A 16,664-nucleotide genomic window follows, 5' to 3' on the forward strand; every position below is an offset into this window, starting at 1 on the left:
TACGCCGAAGCATAAACTAAACAATAATGTCACAAATTATTAGTGAAATAGACCGACAAAAATTAGAAATTATTTTGATTAAGTGAATACATGCATAAATACTATGGGCCTGATTCAAAGTTGGTCGCTAACCAGCGAATTGGCTAATTTAGCGATTATCGAATGACAGCGCATGCATACCGTATACGCTAGCGCAAATAGCAACACAAAATGCGCATAGATCGTAAACACAAAGCGTCCGGAGGTTGACTGACAGGAAGCCAACGTTGGCTTAAGTGTCAAATAAAATGCAGGTGTGCCCAAGCGTTTAAGGAAGGGTCTGTGACCTTAGCACAGGCCTTGGTCAGCCTGTGTCAGTTGCAGATTAGCAGTGGACCCCTGCAGCCAGCGAGATTCGGGCGGGTGCCAACATCAGCTGCTCGCCACCCGTATCGCCAGTAAATTACTATGGGAACGCTCCAAGAAACGCAGGGCGTTCCCATGGCCGTGACCACGGCCCGCCACCCCATGTCCCCCATCTGCTATGGAAGATTTGACCCGCTCAAATCTCCATGAAAATGATTTTCAAAAGTAGGGAAGTATGATCTGGTCTCATCGCCATCAGACTCACAGTCCCAAATTCCGTTCGATCAGACTTTATATTTTGCAGAATAACTGTTCTCTTAGAATGTTTTTGTTCTCTCCCCTTCTGTTCGCGGCGGTCGTCAGAACGGCTACCTGCACCGTCAGAAAGGCTGATGTTGTAAAGACGGTTGTAGAGGTGCCAGATGCAGATATTCCCAAAAATAACTTGTGTTCCTCCGTAATAACGCAGGGCCGCCGGAGGTACTGCCAATGAAAATGAAATACCAAGTGAAACATTGTAAAGATTCTTATAAGAAAAAAGAAAAGAAATCTCAGCGGGTCCGGTGGCGGATGGGATCTGTGCAGTGTAGCTGGAAACGAACCCACAGGAGACCTCAAATCTCATTATATTGAAACAAGACTTGTGTAGAGTTTGACATTTGATAATTGAGCAATTAGACATGGCTTTGTTTCCAATTGACTTGAACCCAAAGAACATAAAACTCGTTACAGCTTTACCTGCTGCTAACACATGAAGCCTTTATGATTGCAAGATCTCTGCATAGCATCCGTGTTACCTATGAGACTGCAAGCCAGGCAGGCACATCTAAATAAGTCTTCCGTGTTCTTTCTATGCTTCTTTCATGTTAAATGTTAAATACACAACATAATTGTACAATAATAATAAAATATTACTAACTGAATGCATTACAATAAAAAGATGTGGAACAATATTTAAAAACCCATCAGCACTAATGGAAAAGGGTGACAGGTTTGACCATTTTCTCCACAGTTTATGGGAATAAACCAGGGCAAAGACTCAACTCTGCAGCACTCCCCTACCTTTAGATAGTAGTCACCCCCTACCTATATGGCCACCCTACAATACAGAGAATATCACAGTGACCGCCATAGAATACATAGGGCATGGCAGTGACCATAATATATATATATATAATGAGAACATTAAAGTGATCACCATAGAGTACAGAGAGCATCACAATGATTGCCATACAATACAGAGAGCATCATAGTGACTACTATATAATACAGAGAGCATCACAGTGACTGCCATATAATACAGAGATCATCACAATGATTGCCATACAATACAGAGAGCATCATAGTGACTACTATATAATACAGAGAACATCACAGTGACCACCACATAATACAGAGAACATCACAGTGATTACCATATAACTAGGTGATTCATCGCGCCCTACGGGCGCTCTTCACACCGTCGTAAGGGGCTGCGCCCCCTTAATTTGTGAACGTTTGTATATGAGAAATATGGTTAGAATTGTATGAAAGATGCCCTGTATTGCAACTTAGGTGTCCGCGAATCGCGGGAGGGGGGGTCGCGGAGGGTGCCGCGAATTGCAGGAGGGGGGGTCGCGGGGGGTGCCGCGAATTGCAGGAGGGGGGGGGGGTTGTGGGGGGGTGGATGCTGCGAATCGCGGGAGGGGAGGGATTGCAGAGAATCGCGGGAGGGGGGTCGCGGGGTGGGTTGCCGCAAATCGCGGGAGGGGGGTTACGGGGGCGGGGGTTGCGGCGAATCATGGTAGGGGGGGTCGCGGGGGATGTGCCGTGAATCACGGGAGGGGGGGTCACGGGGTGGGGTGCCGAGAATCGCGGGGGGGTGTGTGTGTGCCATGAATCGCGGGAGTGGGGGTTGCGGGGGGGTGGGGGGGTGTGACGCGAATCGCCACAAGAAAAAATCAATACAGAAAGGTCAACACATGTAAATGTTGACATAAGTGTGGCACTTCATTGGTGTCCATGTCGACACATGAGAATGAATATGAAAACATTCAAAAAATGAAAAAAAAAACTTCAAAAACTCATGTCAACCTTTTTCATTGTCGACCATAGCCATGTCAGTGTTTTCCATGTGCAATTTAATTCTGGAGCTGCCGCGAATCACGGGGGGTGCCGCGAATTGCGGGAGGGGGGGGTCGCGGGGTTGGGTGCCGCGAATCGCGGGAGGGCGGGGTTCACAGGGGTTCCGGTGGGGGTTGCCGCGAATTGCGAGAGGTGGGGGGTCACGGGGGGTGCCGCGAATCGCGGGAGGGGGGTTTGCGGGGGGTGTGACGCGAATCGCCACAAGAAAAACTCAACACAGAAAGGTCAACACATGTAAATGTTGACATAACTGTGCCACTTCATTGGTGTCCATGTTGACACATGACAATGAATATGAAAACATTCAAAAAATGAAATAAATCTTCAAAAACTCATGTCAACCTTTTTCATTGTCGACCATAGCCGTGCCAGTGTTTTGCATGTGCCATTTAATCCTGGGGCTGCCGCGAATCGCGGGGGGTGCCGCGATTTGCGGGAGGGGGGGGGTTGCGGGGGGGTGGGTGCCGCGAATCGCGGGAGAGCGGGCTTCATGGGGGTTCTGGTGGGGGGTTGCCGCGAATTGCGGGAGGGGGGGGGGGGGGTCGCGGGGGGGTGCCGGGGTGCCGCGAATCGCCGGAGGGGAGGTTGCGGGGGGTGTGACGCGAATCGCCACAAGAAAAAAATCAACACAGAAAGGTCAACACATGTAAATGTTGACATAAGTGTGGCACTTCATTGGTGTCCATGTCGACACATGAGAATGAATATGAAAATATTCAAAAAATGACAAAAAAACTTCAAAAACTCATGTCAACCTTTTTCATTGTCGACCATAGCCATGTCAGTGTTTTCCATGTGCAATTTAATTCTGGAGCTGCCGCGAATCACGGGGGGGTGCCACGAATTGCGGGAGGGGGGGTCGCGGGGGTGGGTGCCGCGAATCGCGGGAGGTCGGGGTTCACAGGGGTTCCGGTGGGGGGTTGCCGCGAATTGCGGGAGGTGGGGGGTCACGGGGGGTGCCGCGAACGCGGGAGGGGGGGTTGCGGGGGGTGTGACGCGAATCGCCACAAGAAAAAATCAACACAGAAAGGTCAACACATGTAAATGTTGACATAAGTGTGCCACTTCATTGGTGTCCATGTCGACACATGACAATGAATATGAAAAAAATTAAAAAAATAAAAATAAATCTTCAAAAACTCATGTCAACCTTTTTCATTGTCGACCATAGCCATGTCAGTGTTTTGCATGTGCCATTTAATCCTGGGGCTGCTGCGAATTGCGGGGGGGGGGGACGCCGCGAATCGCGGGAGGGGGGTCGCAGGGGGGGGTGCCGCCAATCGTGCAAGGGGGGGTCGCGGGGGGTCCTTTTTGCCGCAAATCGCGGGAGGGAGGTCGCGGGGGGTGTTTTTCCGCGAATCGGGGGGGGGGGGGGGGGGTGTCAGGGGGAGGGTTTACAGCGATTCGCGGGAGGGGGGGGTCGCGGGGTGGTGGTTATGCCGCGAATTGCGGGAGGGGTCGTGGGGGGGTTCTTTTTGCAGCGAATCGCGGGAGGGGGGGTCACGGGGGTGTTTTTGCTGCGAATCGCGGTAGGGGGGTCGCGGGGGAGCGGGTATTTTTGCCGCAAATCGCGGGAGGGGGAGGTTTTGCTGCAAATCGCGGGAGGGGGGCGCTCACCTGGTGGCTGTGGAGTAGCAGTGCTGGGCAACATGGGAAGGCAGTGGGTGTCTGGCACTGTCTGTGGGCTCACTGGGCTGGTTCTCTGTCACATACCTCCCAACATGACCCTCTCCAGGAGGGACACAATGCTCTGTTTCTAGACTTCCCCTTAATGTATGATTGCCATCACCTGTTTTAAACAGGTTAATTTCTCAGAAAGGTGTTCAGCACAGATGAAGGCAATCACACATTAAGAGGAAAGTCCAGGAACAGAGCGTTATAGACACAGACACCCACTTTGAGTGACAGATGTAGCCAAATATATAGGAGATACAGAGCGCATCACAGTGATTCCAGTTGTAAAGTGCAACAGAATACACAATCACCCACTCTTTAGAATATTGTCCTGGTAACGACACTGGACTCTAATGTAATTATTGGTCTTTTTATACAGGCTGTATCAAACATTTAAATAATATAAATAAGTGGTCAGGAAAAGGTTAAACATATTGCTCACATGCAATATAAGGAATTATCGCATTGCAAATCTGACCAATTTTATCATCTCACATTTGCATCTGAGGATTCGCATGGTGATAAATCGGTCCCTAAATGATATATTTGGGTGACACGTTTAATAAATATGGCCCTCAATGTATTAAATGTTTTAGTGTCGGTCTACAATACGTCTTAATATGAGTTACTGTATGACCGTGTGTGTAGTAGATGTAGTTATGGGGTCGGACAGAAGATAACAGACAAAATAGGAGAGCAACACATCAAGTAACATGCAGAATTTCTTGAGGGGGATTCTAAATGCTTCATTTTTGGGCAAGTGAGGCCAGGCCGTGAAGAGGACGTAATCGGCACTCAGCAAGCTATGTAGTCTTCCTCATATCAAGTGCAGTGTATATACTGTAACACTTCATAGATAATAAAACCAGTAGGAGAGAAAATTTAGCTTTTTTCTCCCACTTTATGGTAAGATGTCTGTCTCTTCTTGCTGACTGCTGCTCTCTAGTCAATACAATTATTTAGCCCTCAGATTCACAAACATATACTGTAGGGAAACGGTCATCTGTCAGACCAGACTTAGGTCGACAGTCATTAGGTCGACCCCGGAAGGTCGACTGGCCCAAGGTCGACAGGGTTAAAGGTCGACATGCGCCAATGTCGACATGAGTTTTTCACTGTTTTTTCAGCCGACATGTGCCGACAGGCGGTATTTCATACCCTACCATCCACTAGGGCGTGGTGGGAGAATAAAATAGTGTGCCAAGCATAGCGAGGCACCGTGCCTGAAGCTTAGCAAGCGAAACGAGCGATGTGAGGGGCTGCGGTTCAACTACAACTGTGTCCATGTCGTCTGTGTCGACATTCTGGTAAAAAAAACTGTGAAAAACTCATGTTGACCTAATTACTGTCGACCTTGGCCCATGTCGACCTTGGGGCCAGTCGACCTTTTGGGGTCTACCTAATGACTGTAGACCTAAGTCTGGTCTGACAGATGTACCGATTCCATACTGTAGCAGACTTTTTCTCAGCAGTATCTGGAAGGAAATATTTCCCTCTTCTATTGCATCAATTAAGGAGATAAAGCGGGGATATACAGTACCACTGGCTATTAATAGTCCTCTCTGTCATCTGGATTTAGCGTTTGAGCCAGGTGTGCTATGTTTAATTACAGTGGTGTTAGCATCGATGGAAGCTTGAGACCATACTTGCCAGCTGTAGATGGCCGAAAAGCCGCTCTCAAGGATTTCACGGTTTACCACTATATTGATAAACCACCGTGCATACAATCTTCCAATCGGATAACCCATCTCTACACTTGGTCCGAATGCTACAAGTTGTTCTGAACCTAAAATACTAGGGGCCAGATGTATCAAGCTTCAAAAAGTAATAAAGTGGAGAGTGATAAACAACCAGCCAATCAGCTCCTAACTGCAATTTTTCAAACCCAGCCTGTAACATGACCATGAGGATCTGATTGGCTGGCTGTATATCACTCTTCGCTTTTTTTAACTTGTCAAAGCTTGATACATCTGGCCCTACGTATGTGGCATAAAAACAATCTGCGTTGAAGTGTTCCGATATTAAAAACGGTCAACCCACATAATATGTCGATGTGTTAATTAATGATCGACACATGAAAAGGTCGACTTCTATTTTTCTTGACTTTTTTCCTTTTCTTTTGGACTTGTCCATACCTTACCGTCCAGTTCTCCAACTGGGAATGGTAACGTTTTCCGAGTGCAGCGATAGCGGAACGGACACCTGACCCGAAGCGCGGCGAGCCATACGAGGGTATGCACTATACTAATTGGGGGGCCACATGCTCAGTTGTTGACAATGCCACTAAAAAAATCTTCAAAAACTCATGTTGACCACCTTATGTGTTGACATTTTTCTTCTTTATTACAATGCCGACCTAGTTCATGTCAAACTTTTGTCGATGTTGACCTCGTGCATTCTGCTGTCAACTTATTGACTGTCTACGTCAGGGCTGGGCAACACCGGCCCTCCAGATGTTGATGAGCTACACATCCCAGCATGCCTTGCGTCAGTTTCAGCATGGCCACATAGCAAAACGAATGCAAAGCATCCTGGGATGTGTAGTTCATTAACATCTGGAGGGCCGGTGTTGCCCAGCCCTGGTCTACGTAGACATTGGCCCTCATTCAGATTCAGTCGCTCGCATGCACATTCACAAGCATCCTTACAAGATTAATACACACGCATGCATCCGGCATAATCACGCCTATTGTGGTTGCAAAATCATTTGTTCGCAAATACAACAAAAGGGGAGTGGACTGACAGTGCACCCACAGTAAACAGCTCGCACGCACATCCCTACGCAAATGTGTTTGCCGCGGGTATGCATTGAGTTGTTGTGAGTTAATTGCCTAACAAATTGAGGGATGTATGGGTGTAGACCAGGGGTGTCCAACCTTTCACCTTCCCTGGGCCACATTAGAAGTTGAAAATTTGGTTTGGGCCGCACATAAAATAAAATAACAGTAACGATACCTGATCATCCAAAAAAACATAGAAAACATAGTTAACATATTGAACTTACTTGGAAATGAAGTTAAGTGAGATGTTTGACATTGTTTCTCAGCCACCAATGCATCCAGATTTGCTTCGATGGAACGTGTTGCAATTCTCAGCGAGTGCTCAAGGTGCTCATCAGATATTTTGGTTGTAGTTTTATTCTTTGTTTGCTTCATCCTTGAAAATAGCTGCTCGCAAATGTAGGTGCTTCCAAATAGCGATGACATGAATAAGGCATGATTGTGAAGTGCAGGATATTTTTCTATATATTCTTTGTGAATTGCTGCACTCATCCCCTGTGTCAACAGCTGTGGTGAGTGATCACTACAGGGGGCATTATGAATATAAGTGGCATTACCAGGGGGCATTATATTCATAATGCCCCCTGGTAATGCCACTTATATTCATAATGCCCCCTGCCACTTATATTCATAATGCCACCTGGTAATGCCACTTATATTCATAATGCCCCCTGGTAATGCCACTTATATTCATAATGCCACCTGGTAAGCCACTTATATTCATAATGCCCCCTGGTAATGCCACTTATATTCATAATGCCACCCGGTAAGCCACTTATATTCATAATGCCCCCTGGTAATGCCACATATATTCATAATGCCCCCTGGTAATGCCACTTATATTCATAATGCCACCTGGTAATGCCACTTATATTCATAATGCCCCCTGGTAATGCCACTTATATTCATAATGCCCCCTGGTAATGCCACTTATATTCATAATGCCCCCTGTAGTGATCACTCACCACAGCTGTTGACACAGGGGATGAGTGCAGCAATTCACAAAGACACTGATGGTAGTGGGGGTATGAGAAGGCACCGCTGGCCTGGCTGCCTGCTCCTGCTGCCGCCACCCATCAGATCATCATCCAGCCCTGCGCGCTGCTGGGATGGATCACGTGGGGGAAGCGCCAGCTCAGACGTCCTTCAGACCGCGGGAGCAGCTGAGTGCGCCTGCGCATTCGCACCAGCGCTCCGCGGGCATTTTAGGTTTGGGAGAACTCGATGCTGGCCGCGGCCATCTTTACTTTGGGCACAGTGCCGCGGCCAGCACGGAGACGCTGCTGCGGGCGGACCAGGTAGTTGCCCTAAATATATTATACTTAGAATTTCTTAAAATGCACTGGGCCGCATTACTACCCGACCTGGGCCGCATGCGGACAAGCCTGGTGTAGATGGTGTGCTGGTGAGATTGATTAAGCCATTTAGTGCATGTTGTTTGGGATTGGGAATGTTGAGTCGGGAAAAGGATGGCCTGCAAAAGTTAAAACCTTTTTTCCTTGCTAATATTTTTAAGGCTGAGGCGCACAAGCGCTCTTGCACACATGCGAAGCCAAACCCCAGCACTTGTAATCAACGCCCATGTGTACGCCCTGGTATACGCCCAGGTATACGCCCAGTTTTGCTCATTATACTGGACGCGCCCATACAAACGCCCACATCACGCCTACTTTCCATACATTCGTTCGCAAGGCTAAAGCTGCTCGGTAGGGTGCTTGCGAATAGGTTGGTGGCACCTTGCGAATGCGCAATGGTTTCATTCTGTAGATAAATGCAAATTCACATGCGAGCGTGTCAAACTGAAACAGGGCCATTGTCTGTGAGCTATACCACACCCCAAGGTACAGAAGGGATAGTTCTGCCATTTAGAATGCCCAGGCAGTGGCCAATGTTTAGAGGGCACATTAAATGGTTCGGTATGACTCGCCAACAGTCAGGATCCCGACAGTCAGTATACCGACATCGGAATCCCGGCCACCGTTATTCTGATGGGGGGGGGGGGGGGGGGGGCGCAAAAAAGCCCATTGCGGGCTTGGTGGCTCGCTTTGCTTGCCACAGGTTTTATTCTTCCTCTATGGGTGTCGTAGACCCCACAAGAGTGAAAAGCCCCCGTTGGTCGGCATCGTGACCGCCGGGCAGTTGATTGGTCGGCAGCCCATCTGTAACACTCATCCCCCATCCAATGTTTTTCTTTCCCATACATGCAGAAGAAGGTAGGGGGATGCCTCCGTGAACCGGGGCCTCCGCCTACAAGGCCTGTTGCTGAGAACAGATTACTTCCCCGATGTTCCCAAGAATAGGCCCCGTGCCAGAAATATCAATCTAGCCCACTAAAATAGCCATCTATCCCCCACTCTATACGTTGGGGGTCAGTGGTGCTTTAAACCGATTCCCTTCTGCGTGTTCCTTGGAATTTTTATCAGGAGCAAAATATTGTGACAGAGCTCCGTTAATTAGCTGTTTATGTGGAACCCGGGATCCGAAATGTTTCATTTTCCAGACACATTGATGTTTTAAGTGATCTTAACACAAAGTTAAACAAGCTTCACCCACACAGTAGTCTCTCTCTCTCTCTCCGCGCACATAACTCATTCCTTCCATCGCCGAGAGCCGTTACTTCTCTGGCAACATAAAAATAATCATATTGCCACGAGATGAACTTTCTTCCACTTGAACGGCTGCCAAAGATTATAGTCTTAAATCTGATCATGAATCAATTGGGGGCCAGCCCACTAATTTGCGGTAACTTTATAGCATAATTGCTTTATTGTTCAGTGGGGGTAAAACGCGCCGTTCCTTTTTATTTATAATTGTTAAGAATAAATTTCTGTAGGTTAAAAAAAAAAAAAAAGTTTGTGGTATAAAAAGTTCTATGAAACTGACCAAAATGTGAACTTTTCATGGGGGAATAACTGGGGGGGGACTAGAAGAGGGGAGGCTCCGCGTACAACTTACTAGGGGCGAAGGGGGGGGGGGGGGTTACCTATTATAACAAAAGCAAGAATGTGACAGCATAATCAGCCGAGGGAGAGATGCAACCTTCTTATAAGGGTGTCCAAGAGTGGTCTGTGGTTTGTTGGACTCCGCACTGTCCGATTGGGGGTTTGGGGTTTCTGAGATGCTGGACTGTTCGCCTGATCCTTCACCATGATAGGAGGAGGCCCCGGCTGGTTGGGAGCGGAAGTGTTTTGCTTTGCCTAAAAATGGAGGTTACCCGTTGGATCAGGGAAGTGCGGCGTATCCTGTGTGGGTTGAGAAGTGCAGCAATAGTTGTTCTAGACCTCGTTAGACCCCACAATATTGATGTTTTCACTGAGTATAGGATTTCCGTATTATAGGCGCCTGCTTTTGGGAGCAAAAGGAACATTTCTGGAATGTCATAATTATCCTCTGCGAATTCTTGTGTGATTGCTGCAACCAAAAGGCATCCAATGACCCCCTTGTAACAATGCCCGATGTTACTTTATACTTACACGGCACAGTCACATCTGTTAATAGAAGGCCCCCCCCCCCCCCCATCTGATACTGACATTTGTATTTTTGAATAAAATTGTTGCCATGAATGTTCTGACTGCGGCGCCTGCCAAAAACAAAAGAGGGTGTGTATTGAAGGTTTTTCTATCCCATCCACTTGTGAGCTGACATGTATCAATTGATTTAGAAAATAATTTTGGCCTCCCTCATTTACCCTCTAGCACTTGACCAGCAGACAGTACGAGTTCTATGTTTTTTGGTGCATTGTTGCTTTGATAAATAATGTTGCAGCAATCTGCAGTACCTTCACCTATGTCAAATGTACAGTAAGTGCTGTACCTTACACTGCAAAAGATAAAGGGTGACATTCTATGGGATGCGATTTGGCTTTTTTTGCGTTAATTAGAGCAGAAAATGGCGATATCGCATTTTTCCTTAAAATCGCCAATTTAATGTGATGCGTTAAGGGACTGAAATCGCAAATTATGTGCGTTAAGGTATGCTGAGTAAAAGTGCGAGATTAATTCGCATTTTTATCGCATCCAGATGTTTTCCAATACAAAAGTATAGAAGTCGCTTATTTAATGCAATGCGCATTTGCACATCGCATTTTTTAGGTGCCTAATTATCGCACTTATTTCAGACCTGGGTCTGTTTGGCGAATTAGCCAGAACCCTGCACAGATCGCAATGTTCTGTGCAGGGTTCTGCTGTAAAAAATAAAACAAAGGGTTAAAAAAAAAAAACAACGAGCGCGGGGTCCCCCGCCAGAGTATAACCAGCCCCGGGCTCACTGAGCCGGTGCTGGTGACATAAAATCAGGGTCCCCGACAAATAGGGGTCCCCTTGATTTCATGAAACCAGCACCAGGCTCAAGGTCCGGCGCTGGTTCCCAAAATACGGGGGACAAAATGACTAGGGGTCCCCCGTATTTTAAGAACCAGCACCGGACACAACCAGCCAGCAGGGTAATGCCACAGCCGGGGGAACTTATTATATAAGCTCCCGCGGCCAAAGCATTTCTTTCTCGGCTCCTGATTGGCCAAGAAATCATTCTGAATACAGACGCCGAGGAAGTAACATCTCTGCGCATCTAGAGCAGAGATGTTTCCTCCTCGGCGTCTCTAGTTAGAATGATTTCTGGCCAATCAGGAGCCGACTTTCTCGGCTCCTGATTGGCCAAGAAATCATTCTGTGCAGAGACGCCGAGGAGAAAACATCTCTGCGCCTGTCAAAGTCCTGCGAGCCGGGTACCAGATGGGAGCAGCGCTGTCACCGGAGAGGATGCCGAGGTCGTCTTCGGGGACCAGGTGAGTTGGATTTGCTTCCTTAGGTACCCCTGGGGACTACCTCGGATCCCGGACCCCGGATTCTGCAGCCCAGGAGCCCCGGAACCCCAGGACCAGCCCCGGAACCAGGACCAAGGCCCCGGAACCGGACTCTTCTGCCCTGGAGCCCCGGAGGACGGACCCAGGACCCAGGGACCGACCTACGGGCTCAAGGTAGGTAAGTATCAGTGTGTGTGTTTTGTGTGTATTAAACTTTTATTTTACAGTGTGTCAGTGTGTTTTTGTTAACTATTTTTTGTACTGCAGAACTACAAGTGCCAGTGGGCCCTTTAATGCCCCGCATGCTGGGACTTGTGGTTCTCCAAGTCCCAGCATGCGGGGTAGGCTTGCTGGGACTCATAGTTCGCCAGTATAAAACAATAGTTTTAATTCTTTTTTTTACACAAGCCATCAGCCCGATGCCCACCGCCCAGGGGCATCGGGGACAGCCCCGGACTATCAGCATGGGCTGGTAAGTCCTGGAGGGGGGGGACCCCTTCATTTGGGGGGGTCCCCACTTCCCCAGGACCCCTGCCCATGCTGACCAGCCAGGGGGTTAATGCTTTGGCCGCGGGAGCTTATATAATAAGTTTCCCCCGGCTGTGGCATTACCCTGCTGGCTGGTTGTGTCCGGTGCTGGTTCTTAAAATACGGGGGACCCCTAGTCATTTTGTCCCCCGTATTTTGGGAACCAGCGCCGGACCTTGAGCCTGGTTTCATGAAATCAAGGGGACCCCTATTTGTCGGGGACCCTGATTTTATGTCACCAGCACCGGCTCAGTGAGCCTGGGGCTGGTTATACTCTGGCGGGGGACCCCGCACTCGTTTTTTTTTTTTGTTACTTTGCGCTGTCCTGCAAACGTGCGATTTTCAGACATGAAAATCGCACATTTTCAGGACTAAAGACAGCGCACCACTTCGCCGAAAATCGCCCCTCTTCGCACTTTTCAGCCTCCAATGCGCATCACATTAAATATGCACATTTTGACTGAAAAGTACGAATTGAAAAAAGGCGATTTGCGGCGATGTGGTGCGCAAAGAAAACATGCGCATTTAGCGCAAAGCATAGAATGTCACCCATAGTGTAAGGTTTTCCCTGAAAACTCAGCTCTTCAGACCAGTTATCATATTTGGGAACCCCCATAGAAGCTCCAGTAGCATTCCATCAGGACTGCCTTGCAATCTGGTGGGACTGTCATGCTATAGATTCCTATCCTCATGTATCCCTCCTATCATCTGTATAGATCATGGGTCCTCAAACTGCGGCCCTCCAGATGTTGTGAAACTACAATTCCCAGCATGCCTTGCCACAGTTTTAACACTCCCTTATAGGAAAACTGTGGCAAGGCATGCTGGGATTTGTAGTTTCACCACATCTGGAGGGCCGCATTTTGAGGACCCATGGTATAGATCGTAAGCCTGCGAGCAGGGCCCTCCTACCTCCATGTTGTTTGTTTCTACCCAGTTTGTTAAATCACTGCTTTTTCTAATTGTAAAGCACAACGGAATCTGCTGCACTATATAAGAAACTGTAAATAAATAAATAACAGTTGAAGGGCTTACAACGTAGCCATGAGCGTCCTGAATGATGCTAGATTGCGCAAAACACTCAGATCGCTAAGCACACAGCGCTGCACTGTCCCCTGCGACTAGATTATCCAACGCGCTGGATATTAATCACAGGGGCGATAGTGACTTGCGGTCCCACACATCGCTATCGCTATGCCCCTACACACGGAGCAATGTAGGTTTTTTTTCTATGCGATCTAGTGAGATTGGTTAGAAAATACCCATTAGTTGCTACATGTATAGGCCTCATTACACAGGTTTTGTTTGCAAATGACCTTTATACAGTCCATAACACTGCTGAAAAATGTTTTTAATAAAAAAAAGGTACTTGTGGAGTATCACGGCTCCCACGATGCCCATCGTATGCAAAAAAAATCGCATCGCATCGCATGTGATTGCATACGATTTTGCACTGAAAAGCATCCAAATGCATTGGAATTAGTATTAAACATGTTCAATGGCCCCCAACTGGCATTTTTGAGGCTGTACCACCCCCACTATCAATGCGAACCCGAAGCGTGGCGAGCGCAGCGACCCCGCGAGGGGCGGCGGTACGCGTCCTACGACCTTTTCATACCCCCACTATCCACGTCGGTGTGGAGTTGAGAATAGAAAGTGTGGCGAGCGCAGCGAGCCACCAAGCCCGAAGCGTGGCGAGCGCAGCGAGCCCCGCGAGGGGACGCGGATACCTTCACAGGTATCCGCGTCCCCTCACGGGCTTCACAGGTATCCGCGTCCCCTCACGGGCTTCACAGGTATCCGCGTCCCCTCACGGGCTTCACAGGTATCCGCGTCCCCTCACGGGCTTCACAGGTGTCCGTTACCCCTCGCGGGGCTCGCTGCGCTCGCCACGCTTCGGGCTCGGTGGCTCGCTGCGCTCGCCACACTTACTATTCTCAACTCTACGCCGACGTGGATAGTGGGGGTATGAAAAGGTCGTAGGACGCGTACCGCCGCCCCTCGCGGGCTCGCTGCGCTCACCACGCTTCGGGTTCGCGTTGATAGTGGGGGTGGTACAGCCTCAAAAATGCCAGTTGGGGGCCATTGAACATGTTTAATACTAATTCCAATGCATTTGGATGCTTTTCAGTGCAAAATCGTATGCAATCGCATGCGATCAAATCGCATGCGATGCGATTGCATGCGATGCGATTGCATACGATTTTGTCAAAAAAACGCCAAAATCTGTAAAAATCGCATCGCATGCCATCGCATGCCACTGTATATGGCATGCGATGGCATGTGATGGGAGCCGTGATACTCCACAAGTACCAAAAAAAAAATCTGTTTAGTTTTTAAAAAACATTATTATTTCATCATTAATTTGCAGCCTTGCGAGTCAACCAGAATAGAGGCCTCTGTGCATGCTGAAGACAAGTTGAAAGGCAGCTGGTGCAACACAGAGAGGAGGGAGAGCTGCTGGAGTGACAGAGATTTGTATAAAGGACACTACTCTGGGTATTATGTGTATAAGGGGCACTACTACTGTGGTCCTTATGTGTATAAAGGGCACTTCTACTGTGGTCCTTATGTGTATAAGGGGCACTACTACTGTGGTCCTTATGTGTATAAGGGGCACTTCTACTGTTGGTATTGTGTGTGTAAGGGCGCTACTGCAGGCATTATGTGTATAAGTGCCACATTTGTGGGCATTATATGTAAGGGGCTTTAATATTGTGGGCATGTGCCACTACTAGTGTGAGAATGGTGTATAAAGGACACTATTGTGTGGTACTACTGTGTGGGATAACATGAATAGGGGGCATTTCTTTGTATTGAAATGTGAATAAGGGGCATTATTATATGGTGTAGTAGGAATCAGGGGCACTTCATGCAGTGTTATCGGAGTAAGATTGTGGCATAATTTGAATTGGAGGTACTATTGTGCAATCATGCCCCTTCTTTGTGAGACCAAGGGCACACATTTAGTTTGCGGGGAGGTACTGAAAAGTGTAGCACTTGCCCTGGCTCTGGCTTACGGGGAGGGGGGGGGGGGGGGCGGTGGGTAGGTGGCAGGGGATCCTTAAAAATGACATTACTTCTGCCATATGGTTGGTGCAATTTCTGATGGTGCGACCGATGAAGGCACAGGGGGTAAATTGACTGAAGCTTCTAAAAATGAACAGGTGATGTTGCCCATAGCAACCAATCAGATTTTATCATTTCTGTATTGACAGAATCTGACTGGTTGCTATGGGCAACATCAATTCACCTTTTTTTTATTTTAGAAGCATACACCCCATAATGTCACAAATATTATACTGAGAAGCTACACAACTGTCTAAACCTCGATGTGATTATCCTACAGTACTGTATATCCTTATTAGAAAAAGACTGCATAAATTGTATTGTAAAGTTGTATGGTAATATATTGCCCTGTTTGGTGCATATAATGGAACAAGCTCTTTGTAAGATGCAGGCTGCCATACCATTAGCAGAACATTCCGATATAACATCACATCAGTCTCCACCATTGCCCAGCCCCGCCCCTTCTCTGATATTCCCCGCTCCCTCCCGAGCTCCACCGCACCTCCCTCCCTCAGTCCCACCACTTCCACCCCAAGTCCAGCAGTTGTTCCCCAGGCTTCCCCTGCGCACGCACTGGAGATGGGATAGTGCTAAACGTTACGTCCATACCAGTCGTCAACCCTTGGGCCCTTTTCCATCCTCTTGTTAGTTTAACAGCTCAGACAGAATAACCAGTGGCAAAAGTGATGTGTAGCGGGAGAAAATAATTCACCTTGATAAGGGATACATACGGTGCACCAGGAGTGGGAATGTTGGCCTTCAGAATACAGACGCGGCAATCTGACAGGGGTCAGGTAATTATACTTACCTTCCTCCTGCCCCACCAACCCTCCCACCTGGCTGCCTAACCCTCCCTCCCCGCTAGTACCTAAAACTAACCCAAGTATCCCGCCGCCATAACCTAACCCCCCCGAAACAACAGCGTAACATTAACTTCTAAGTGACTGCATCTTATCCCCCCCCCCCACAGCCTGATCCTAACCGCCTTACCCCGCCTCCAAAACCGATCCCCCAGAAGAACAGTCTAATACCCCCTACACACCGAGCGATTTGGTCTATTTTTCTATTCTATTTTGCTTCTATAAGCAAAATTGAATCACAGTCGATGGACAAAGAACGGTTTTCAGCAGCATTTGATCCCGGTGCGCGGCCCCCCAGCCTCGAAATCTAATAGAAAAATAGACTGTGCAGGCTTTTATATATATATATATTATATATATATATAATATATATATATAACATATAGTGCAGCTCTGTACTATATTGTCCAAATCAATTGTGTTTTGCTTGCTGTTCCATTAGATCCCATTCACACCCACTGCCACCCACCTATGTGACTTTGC

This window comes from Crinia signifera, chromosome 1 (genome assembly GCF_055691185.1).
Source record: "Crinia signifera chromosome 1, ASM5569118v1, whole genome shotgun sequence".
Classification (NCBI taxonomy): domain Eukaryota; kingdom Metazoa; phylum Chordata; class Amphibia; order Anura; family Myobatrachidae; genus Crinia; species Crinia signifera.